The sequence below is a fragment of the Chanodichthys erythropterus genome, chromosome 24, assembly GCF_024489055.1.
Source record: "Chanodichthys erythropterus isolate Z2021 chromosome 24, ASM2448905v1, whole genome shotgun sequence".
In the NCBI taxonomy this organism is placed as follows: Eukaryota; Metazoa; Chordata; class Actinopteri; order Cypriniformes; family Xenocyprididae; genus Chanodichthys; species Chanodichthys erythropterus.
The window spans coordinates 31549183-31561245 of record NC_090244.1 but is presented as its reverse complement, the minus strand read 5'-3'; the positions used below and the strand labels follow the sequence as shown (position 1 = coordinate 31561245).

General features: G+C 39.9%; 1 protein-coding gene across 1 annotated transcript in view; it reads right to left on the bottom strand.

The window, feature by feature from the left end:
- Positions 1-1250: 1250 nt before the first annotated feature.
- Positions 1251-12063, bottom strand: part of LOC137015309 (uncharacterized) — a 289835-nt gene continuing 279022 nt past the window's right edge. Inside the window, exon 2 of the mRNA XM_067380187.1 lies at positions 1251-1327. The gene's annotated coding sequence lies outside the window, so the exon portion shown is untranslated. The remainder of the gene's footprint in view (positions 1328-12063) is intronic.

Genomic DNA, 12063 nt, shown 5'->3' with positions numbered 1-12063 from the left:
AAGCAAAACCTCCGGTTGATTGTGAGAGACACCGAGTGTATTCCACAGACGCCGGATCGTAAGAGACCAAGACAATCATTTGGAGCAATAGTTGGTAAGTGTGTGAAATCGTTAGATAGTCAAGTATATGAATAAAACAATGCTGTGTTGATTTTCTGTTTAAACTGTTTGTAATGGTAACCTGTATGTGTGTTTAGTATGAGCAAATAGTTTCTAAACATCGACCCTATCTATCGATGCTTGTTAGCATTACACACACACACACACACATACACACACACAATATAATAAATAATATACTTTCTTCTTCTTCTTAACAGTGAATGCTGATGACAACGTGGTCCCAGATGTAGATGATGTCCAGAACTGGGGTGATGGTCTGTTAGAATCGTGGGATGCCTGTGAATTCACTGTGTTGCCTAAAGAAACGCAACCGCATGTTCCATCTGATGAAAACGTGGCAGTCGTGGTGGAATCAGACCCTGAGGAACTAACTTCAAATCAGGAGGCTTTCATACGGGAGTCACATCTGAATATAGACAATCAATTCATAAACACCCTTATACAGGACACTGTCAAGTCTGTATTGCTTACCTTGGAGGAGCAGCGTACGAAAATAATACAGGATACAGTCAAGTCTGTATTGCTTGCCTTGGAGGAACAGCGCAGGAAAATTATACAGGACACAATCAGGACTGAACTTCTTGCTTTCGAAAGACACTTTACAGCCCTTTCACAGCGACAACAAGAGCAAGGTATTTGGATTAAACAATCCATAGCAGAGCATCGCTTAAACAACGGCGTGGTCCGTCAAGTGGTCCGTGATCAAGGCCTGACAACAGATGTGTTGAGGCAGGTTGTCATCACTCTTAAAAAGCGTTATGGGTGAGTTGTAATTACTTTTTACATCAATTCTGTCAAAGATACTAGAAAAGGCAGTTTCAACACAACTGTGTTCCTTTTTAGAAAGAAATGGAATCTGTGAGGATTTCCAGTCAGGATTTAGACCAAACCATAGTACTGAGACTGCTCTCGTTAGAGTTACAAACGATCTACTCTTATCATCCGATCGTGGCTGTATTTCTCTATTAGTGTTATTAGATCTCAGTGCTGCTTTTGACACTATCGATCATAACATTCTTTTAAAAAGACTTGAAAACTATATTGGCATTAGTGGAATTGCTTTGACATGGTTCAAATCATACTTATCTGACCGTTATCAGTGTGTAGTAGTTAATGAAGAGATGTCGTATCGATCACAGGTTAAATATGGGGTACCACAAGGCTCAGTATTAGGACCGTTGCTTTTCACTCTGTACATGCTGCCCTTAGGAGAGATAATTAGGAAGCATGGTGTTAGTTTTCACTGCTACGCTGACGATACTCAGCTCTATATTTCCTCGCGCCCTGACGAAACCTACAAATTCACAAAACTAACAGAATGCATAGCTGACATTAAAAACTGGATGACAAGAAATTTCTTATTATTAAATTCAGAAAAAACTGATATCCTCATCTTTGGACCAAAAACTTCCTCACGAAAAAACCTTGAATACTCTCTAACACTTGACAGGTGCTCCATTAAACCTTCGTCCTCAGTTAGGAACCTGGGTGTGCTCTTTGATACCAATCTTTCATTTGAAAGTCATGTTTCTAGTATCTGTAAAACCGCCTTCTTCCATCTAAAAAATATGTCTAAATTACGACATATGCTCTCAATGACAAATGCGGAACAGTTGGTTCATGCATTCATGACCTCAAGACTAGATTATTGTAACGCTCTACTGGGTGGTTGTTCTGCTCGGCTTTTAAACAAACTACAGTTGGTCCAAAATGCGGCAGCTAGAGTTCTTACTAGAACCAGAAAGTATGACCATATTAGCCCAGTTCTGTCAACATTACATTGGCTCCCTATTAAACATCGTATAGATTTTAAAATCTTGCTACTTACTTATAAAGCTCTAAATGGTTTAGCTCCCCAGTACCTAAGTGAGCTCTTAATGCATTATAGTCCTTCACGTTTATTGCGATCTCAGAATTCAGGCCAGTTGATAATACCCAGAATATCAAAATCAACTGAAGGCGGCAGATCCTTTTCCTATTTAGCACCTAAACTCTGGAACAACCTTCCTAGCATTGTTCGGGAAGCAGACACACTCTGTCAGTTTAAATCTAGACTAAAAACACATCTCTTTGCTCTTGTATACACATAACACATTATCAATACATTAACATTTTTCAAATCCGTTAAAGGATTGTTACGCTGCAATAATTAGGTCGGCTGGAACCGAGAACATTTCCTATAACACTAGATATACCTGTACATCAGAATAAGAATGGCATCTACGCTAATATCTGTCTCTCTACTTATCCTGAGGTTTGCCGGGTGCTGGATCCAGGCCGTATCCAGATCAGATGGAGAACCTGCGTCTGGACCTGACTACAACGTAGCCCAGGAGACAATGGGCCTAAAGATCCAATTCTGGCTGCATCTATAATTCAGATTTTTAATCCCCGTATCCGCTTACATATATTTATATATAATCGATTTTTAATCTCTATAATAAAAATGTACAATTCAGATTTTGATCTCCATATACATTTACATATATTTATCTTCCAAGGGGTTTTTTCCCTCCTAGGACTTTTTTCCCAGTGCTAGCACGCTGGGTTTTTCTCCTAGGGGGTTTTTTCCACCCCTGGAAGTCAGCCGACATTGGCTTAATGTAGCACCATCTTGTATATGTTACATATTACCACGCTTGTTTGTACAGTTTTAACCACTTCCCTTTTTTTTCTGTGCTTCTAATATGTAAAGCTGCTTTGAAACAATTACCAATTGTAAAAGCGCTATATAAATAAATTTGACTTGACTTGACTTGATGTGTAATTTTGTTTTTGTTTCTTTTAAAACGATTAATGTCAAAAACAGTGTGTAATTTAGAGTGGTTGTTTAGGACCGTTGTGTTTTAAGTGTACAAACGACGTTTTTTATTTTATTTTATTTTTTTAAATAAATAAAAAAGAAAAAAATTGTTTAAAATGCCAAAACGTTGTCGGGATCCAGATGATTGTGGTCGAGGTGTGGTAGGACGGTTTAGACAAGACGATGGTCGTATGGACCCCGTCGAACTGTACTATGACACAGATGCTTTGCATTATTTCGGGCTATTGAGGAGGAGGCTAATAGACCTGTATATACAACAGATAGGTTGCAGGAGTTATTAAACTACACAACACCACATAGAGAACAAGAACCAGACTGTAATTTTGAACAATTTGAAAACTTCCTGCGTATTGGTGGGTTGGCAGAAACACCCCCACAACAATTTGTACCAGAACCAAATTATGATCTTGTACAATTTGAACAAAATTACCCAGATATTGGATTTGAACAAACTGATCCAGAACCAAATTCTGATTTTGTACAATTTGATCAAAATGACCCAGATTTTGAAAATCGCACAATTTCCACACCAGTCAGGTGGTAACACTGGTACCCAGTCACAACGCACTCTTAATCTTGACGCACCCAACATGGGTCTATCACATGACGTTATACAAACTTTGATAAGAGAGGGTGGTAATGTGGATGGGTACAGTGTGCTACCGCGCAGACGCTTCAATGGTTTGGAGATCCATAGACTACTAAATCTGAGGGAAATATCTTCTACAGATTTAGCAGACTACACTGTGTTTTTACACAACACACTTGGTGAAATAATGGCATTTTCCATATTATTAGGCGGTGGTGATAGTTTGGTGGTCCAAGCCTGATATCAGATGTTAACACAGTCGTGGCTGGTAATGATGATGATGCATTAGATTTATTTATAAATCAGTTTGAAAAAATAATGCAAAGCAATGCTAACGTACAGTTCGATGAGAGGATGAATTTAAAAGTGTCGATAGCAAGAAGCAAACACGGCGGTGTTTATAGAAAGGTGCGTGATCTAGCACATAATGAGGTGATTGGTAAAAACAGACTCAATCTGTTTTGTCCCACAAATATTTCTAACAATCTTTGTTTCGCAATCTGTTTGGCTCATTTCCTAAATCCCCAGAAACCACACATGGAGCTTGAGTCAGTAGCGTCAACGATACAAAATTCCGCCGGATATGCTGATCATCACAAAATCGCTCTGAAAGATATTGTGCAGTTTGAACGCTTGTTGAATATTAAAATAGTGGTGTTCTACAGGTCAGACACAGGGGATTTGGTGAAGTATGCAAACACAGATGATCCACATCCTAAAACTGTGACACTCATTATTTTATGATAAAAAATCTGCGCGCGTTTATTGGCACGCCGTACGTGTGTGGTTTTTGCTACAAGGGTTTCACGTGTAGAAGAGATCACAGATGTCAGTACGTTTGTGATGTCTGTAATGCACCCGATTGTCACAAGTACCCCAAAGAACCAAAACATTGCGCCGACTGTTTACGGTATTGCAAATCTGACTATTGTTTTGACATGCATAAAAAAACACCTGCTGGCATGCAACAGTGCGACGTTACCAAATATTGCCGAAAATGTAATAGGCGTTATCACGTCAGTGGTACAAATCCCAAACCCCATAATTGCACTGCAGATCGTTGCGCTCACTGTAGTGAGAGTTTGGTCACTGTTGGTGAACATCAATGCTTCATTCAACCAGTTAAGCCGGAGAAACCGAATGATCGCTACATATTTTATGATTTCGAGACGCGTTATCAAAATAATCAGCACACACCCAATTTTGTGTGTGCTATCACGTTTGATGGTGAGGAGTTTGTGTCTGAAGGGCCCGATTGTGTGGTTCATCTCATTATAAAGTTTAGACGCCCTCATTATAGTAATTACACATGGATTGCGCATAATGCATCAGGCTTTGACAATTTTATTCTTTTGGAATACTTCACTAGAATGGGGATTGCGCCGAAAATTACGATGCGAGGCTGTCGTCTAATCTTGATGTTTGATGAGGCATACAAGCAGCGGTTTATCGACAGCTACTCTTTCATACCAATGCGATTGGCAAAAACATCTGCTGCATTTAATCTGAATAATGCTGAGAAGGGCTATTTCCCACACCACTTTAACCGTGTTGAAAATGACAATTACGTAGGCCCTTACCCCGACAACAATGTAGAATCAGGAGAGGGCAACGTTTGATGAGTGGTACAATACCATGTCTGACAAAACATTTGATTTTAAAAAAGAATTGGCAATCTATGGTAAAAACGATGTTTTGCTCAGGGAGGCTTGCATGAAGTACCGCGAAGAATTTTTATTGTGCGCGGGCTTAGACCCTTTTAATTACACAACATTGGCGTCGACATGTATGGCTGTGTATAAGACACATTACATCCCAAAAGACACGGTAGCTCTGACCCGAAACGATGCGTATACCAATCAGAACAAGACGTATTCAAATGTCTCAATTGAATGGCTTGAATACATCCAAAAATCACGCTCCATAGATATCCAACAAGCACTAAATGGTGGTGAAGTTTCGATTGGAAAATACTATGTGGACGGATTCCATGATGATGGCACCACAAAAAAAGCATTCGAATTTCTCGGTTGTTTTTTTCATGGATGCGAACGCTGTCATAACCCCGCCGATATAAACCCTTTGACAAAATTGCCTTATTCCGTACTCCGAAGGCAGTGTGACGACAAGTTTGAAATTTTAGAGCGCGCATACAATCTTCAGACCAAACGGATTTGGCAGTGTGAATGGGAGTTCGCTAAACAGAGTGACGACGCTGTTATAGAATTCATGTCCACATACAACCGCCCTGAAAGATTGAAACCCCGCGATGCTCTGTATGGTGGTCGAACGAATGCGTTAAAGCTATACCACAAAGCTGCAGATGGCGAATTTATTCGTTATTTTGATTTTACGTCATTATATCCCTATGTGCAGGCACGAAAAACCTACCCCGTAGGCCATCCACAAATAATCCACAAGGATTTTCAAAACCTTGAAGATTATTATGGGCTAATAAAAGCTACCGTCATCCCGCCGAGAAAATTGCTTCACCCCGTACTACCGTTCAGAAGCTCCGGAAAGCTCCTTTTTCCTCTCTGTAGAACGTGTGCTGAACAGCAGAACCAGACTCAGCCATGTGTTCACAGTGATGAAGAAAGAGCCATTCACGGTTGCTGGGTTAGTATCGAGCTTTTAAAAGCTGTCGAGAAGGGGTATGTGGTATCTCAAATTCAAGAGGTCTGGCATTTCCCGCAACGATCTGACACGTTATTTTGCGATTATGTTAAGACATTTTTACAGTTCAAACAGGAGAGTTCAGGGTATCCAAAAGACGTCGTTACCGATGCAGACAAGGAGTCTTACATCAGAGACTACTTTGAGAAAGAGGACGTTAAATTGAATCCGGACAAAATCGAGTTTAACGCGGCACGCAGATCAATAATGAAACTCCTGCTGAACTCGCTTTGGGGTCGCTTCTCAATGAAAGAATCTCTTCCGACATCTGAATTAATTACAGACCCTGAACAGTTCGCCCGACACATTTTTAACACAGAATATGACATCAAACATTTCTCATTTGTGTCAGACACTGTTGCACTTGTTCAGCGGGCTTACGCAGATGGGAAAGGATGTCAGACCCGTGACATCAATGTCTTTCTTGGCGCTTTTACAACAGCCCATGCACGGTTAGAACTTTATGATCTTATGGATAGGCTGGGTGATAGGGTGCTTTATTGCGACACTGATTCTGTGATATTCACATCTAAAGATGGTGAATATGAACCTCCGCTAGGGCCGTACCTTGGCAATCTCACTGACGAGGTTGGTGATAACGATCACATAGTGGAATTCTGTTCAAGCGGCCCGAAAAGTTATGGATATAGCACAGCTAAGGGTAAGGTGTGTATGAAAGCCAAAGGCATCACACTAAACGCTGTAAACTCCGAGGTCATTAGGCTAGACTCTTTGATCGGACTTGTCGAACAGTATGTTCGGGGGGTGGGGCGTGATAACTATATTCTTGCACGAGCTGATGGTATTGTAAGGAACAAAAAGAAATTCACTCTTCAAAACAAGTCAGTTGGCAAGAAATTCAAGGTAGTTTACAACAAACGCGTACTGTGTCCAGACTTCACCACTCTACCATATGGCTACTGACAACGTTTTTGGTCACCATGGTGTGCGAGACACCGATGGTTTTGATTTCAGATTACAATTTCCATTTGCTTGTGTATTATGTGGACCTTCCAACTCTGGCAAAACGTTTTTTGTAAAAATGTTATTAGAAAATGCTAACAGTGTGATTTCTAGAAAGATTGAGAATATCGTGATAATATACGACTGTTGGCAGCCATTGTATGATGAATTATCAAGATTGTATGATATCAAATTTATTGAAGGAATACCACAGAGCTTGAACGATGATCAGCTGTTCCCTCCCAATAAAGCTGCCCTTTTAATCCTTGATGATGTTATGAATGATGCATGTAACAACGTCGAGATTGAACGTTTATTCACAAATTATGTGCATCACAGAAATATGAGTTGCTTGTACTTAATTCAGAATCTCTTTTGTAAAGGAAAATCCAGTAGAACCATCAATTTAAACACAAGTTATTTGGTGTTGTTTAAAAACCCCAGACAATACCCAAATTAATGTGTTAGCACGGCAGATGTATCCTAGAAACACCCAATTTTTTATGGATTGTTATCACGATGCTACCAGTGTTCCTTACGGATACCTTTTGGTTGACTTTAAAGCAGCAACCCCAGACCAGTATCGTCTCAGAACGAGTTTACTCTCAAAACATCCTGTTGTATACATTCAGAAAAAGAAAAAAAAGCACTGACCCTGCTGTTTGTTAAAAAATAAATAAATAAAAAAATGTCTGCAAGACTTTTAAGGAACCTTCCGCTTTTAAAGCTGTTATTAAAAGCAACACCTAAACAAAGACGGGTTATTTTAGAGTCCGCTGCAGACGAGCTCGTAGTGGCATTGTGTGAGGTTGCTCTTAATGTTCTTCACGGCAATATTCCGCTCACACCACAACAATATCAGAGACTGAAGAGAAGAAGATCTGATATTAAAATTGTTGCAGATAAGAAGGTTGGTGTTAAAAGGAAAACACGGTTAATCAACCAAAAAGGGGGATTTTTATTACCACTTTTAAGCATCGCGATCCCCTTCATAACAAGCTTGGTTACCTCTAAATAAGATCTGACAATGGATTATGCTGAGAAGATGTTTTTCGTTCCACAACACCAGCTGGATATGTTGAAACCCTCTAACACACGTGAGTCTATACGTCAGTTCGTGGAAAATGATTTGGACATTACTATAAAAAACATTCTGCAAAGGTCCGATCTGAATCCCTATGAAAAAGCTAAAATCTACAGTTGTTTTGCAAAGATTTTTAACAGTAGCTAAACAAGGGGATAGGGAGTCTGTAGCATTAACGCTGAGTTTTCCACAGCCCGAACATGATGAAAAAGAAGACCCACCAACAACAGTTAGTGAACCGTTTGGTGTTTTAGATAATGTTTCAGAAGAGATTTTAAAAAATGTACCACAGAGGCGTGTGAAAAATATTCGCTACATTTTAGAAAAAATGTCTAAATCTAAAGGTGTTTCTTCATGGACTGACACTGTGAGTTTGTATTTAAAGGAGTAACAATCCCTGGTTCCCATATGCTTAATTTAATTAAAAGCATTACAGCACCACATAAGATTGCTGATGAGCGGAGACCGGATGGGTGGAATGAGTTTTTGGAAGCTTTTGCCGGTTTAAATTTACCACACTCTATGGTACCAAATCAACAGGTCAGACGTGCAATTAACTCTTTCAAAACCAAAACGGCACAGACTGTGACTGTTTCATCTAAGAAGAGTAAAAAACAGAAAGTGCATACGAGTACACCATCAACTCAATAATACAATAATAAAAGAGCCTATGCATGAATTTTTAAAATAGTTTGAATGTTTTATTAAAAGAAATCAAGCATGGGACATAAACATATCACCTGTTTCTACACACTGAACACATTAATGCATTTTCATTACATGGGGTTTGCTTTATTTTTTTCACAAATGCTGACACCATTTTGTCGTTTTTAATACAATCACCAGTATACAATTTCAACACATAATCATAATCAAACCCTTTTGCCATGTTGTAGAGGAAGAATACACAGTGCTGTCCACATGTATCTGATGAGTAATTTTGGACTTGGACAGTCGAGTGTTGGACCTCCTTAGAATTCCGAGTTAAAAAAATTTTGATAAATGATGGAAAAAGAGGATGCTCCGGCTTGTTGCCAAAGCTGTCAAAAAAACATCCAACGCCATCTTCGTTGATGTAGATGGCTAGCCAATGCTGGCCCGGAAGTCCAGATATATCTGTGTTTATAATAACTGATACTGGTAGTTTCCTTAGAGCCGTTTTTGGTAGATAATCACATGGGATCACGCCAAGAAAATGAACACTGTGCAACTCACTTCTATCATGGATAAACTTTCCTGCAGTGTTCATTACTTATGTGCTAATAATAATCAACCAGAACCTGTCGCCGATTTGAAACTTCAATTAGACTGTCAAAGACAGAATAAATTAATAATGTGACGGTACGGGGTAGAGGTAGTCTAAAACGGTCTAATATTTCCACTCTTGATAAGTGATACATGCTGAATGCACTCCTCGTCCGGTGTAAAGTTAAATGCGTACAGTGTATAACCATGCAAAAATTCCTCCCTATCAAAAGACAGAGGCTGGTTTTAAGATGTCCGGAAGCCAATGCTAACTGGTAAAACTCGCGCACTGCAGAACCGTTTTCATATTCAGGTTGCAAAGGTTTTGCAGGGTACTGTTGACCATCCACATAAACAGCTAGAAATTCTAAATCATAGTTTTTAAATGTAAATGGATTTTTATTATATGATCCTGTAAATGCATCAACCATCGCTATAACCATAGATTTTGGTAGCATCCCTAAGAACAGATTTTCTTGATTGCAGACACGTGATCCTGCCGGTACTGAGAACGTCTTCATACAGACGCGTTCAATCGGATATTTGGCGGTTGTTGTAAGCAGCGCTTGTGCGTGACCCAACCTCACAGCTGGCGACACGGACACTTTTTTCACAAACAGCGATGCAGACAAAATGTTTAATTTATACGCTGTGGCATTGTTCCTCATTAAACAGAACTCATCTTTACCTCTGGTCAAACGAACTCGGATGTCCAAAGAATGTATTAGAAGTTTGGATTGAAAGAATATATCACTATGGATAGGAGAAAGCAGTTCAACCACATTACTAGCATTAGTAAATGCTGATCTCTTTGTCAGGCCACGATTTTCCCCAGCAGGGTCTGCTACGTCCATATGCCCCGCAGTGTCTTTGTAAAAGAGCCCTGCTGAGAAATTTGTTTCAAGGGTGTCTTTGCCATAATTGGTAAGACAATCTATTATGCAACGATAAGGATATGTGCTAGAACTCTGTGATATAAGGCGATCACCAAGTGACACATCCACTTGTGTAAATATTGTAGCCCCAGGGTAATTGATAAGACCGACCGGGTCCCCATCTGCGATATCAGTCCCATCAGGATTGGTAATTTTGAGCCGCAAAAAACAGAAGTGTATTGTTTAGGTCTACCTAATCCTCACCAGCCCCTGCAATAAAAAACTCCAAAGGTGTTGAGTCAGATATTGCTGATAATGGCGGCACTTCAAAATAAGTATTTCTTTCGATCAAAGTTTGGGTTGGTGGGATTGTAAACAGATCCAGCTCTGTTTTTAAACATTCTTCTGACATGTTGTGAATAAGAGACATGTTCTAAAATATTGCATTAACAGATCTCTTTGCTCTTTTTGATGCAGTGTGTTTTGCTGTCTCCTTGCGCTTGCGTCTGAGCGTGTTTTGTTTTCTTCTGTGTGTGGCCACTCCTCCGCACCCCTGGCGGCCTAGAAGCTCTTTTGCGAGTCATCACCATTAGACCGGACCCATCTTGAGTGTCGTTGTTGTTAAAAGATCTTGATATTGTATTGCTAACAACATCGCTTAATATATTTCTCGCAGCTGATTTAAGATGCGGTTTGGCTATACTAAATCCACGTTTTAGCAGCGGTATTGCCATTCTAAAAAAACCCCGAAAAAGTCCGCCCAAACCCGAACCATACATGACTCCGCCCCCGGCGTAGCCGGGTAGGCCACTGCCTGCCTGATTCTGATAGTATGCTACGTACCGCATGGGGTCTGCATTAAGATTACTGTGATAAACCATTTTTCTAACCGTGTATTAAAAAATACAATGTTTCACAGGTCTGAAGTGAAGTTTAACACACCTTCCCGTAACTAAATCGTACGTCTTGATTTCGGTCGGCTTTCACTTGTATGCTTATATCGGTGATGGATGATTTATTAACCGGCACGTAATGCGGTCGGTCGTATCTAACACTAATGATCTTGTTATTCTCACCATCTATATGTACACACCTTAATAGTGGGACGTGATGGTCTCCAACTGATTGATATTCTATTATATCCGTAATCCAGCATGTATATCAGCTTGATAGGGCGCGTACGTCACAGGTGTGAACACAACACTACGGTCTTCATCACTTCGGTTATTAGTTTCTATAGCCACCCCCGGTTTTAATCCTAAAATAACAGCCAGCTTCCCATAAAACGTCAACGACGTCTTCGGGCTCCCTTTCAGAAACACCTTGTTTTTAACATGATCAAAACCCAATCTCACGTTTGTTGGAAGGTTCGCATTGATCTCTCTGATCAAAAAAACAACCGGCCTTTAACCTTTGTAGTACATTTGATATTTTTTTATCCCTGATTATGAAAATCTCAGTTTCTTTGTCTTCAGCAGGGTATTCGGGGTGGGAACCCTCTCTATCTGCAGGTGTTGTTTCATCGTAGTTGACGATGAATGCGGCGTCTTCCTCATTAACACTCTGAGGTCTGACGGTATCGCCGGCGATACCACCGTGGTTTTTTCTTAGTGTGAAAGAGACTCAAAATACTCTGTCAATGTTGCACATACAATTAAGAGTTATACACCATTTTAATCTGTGG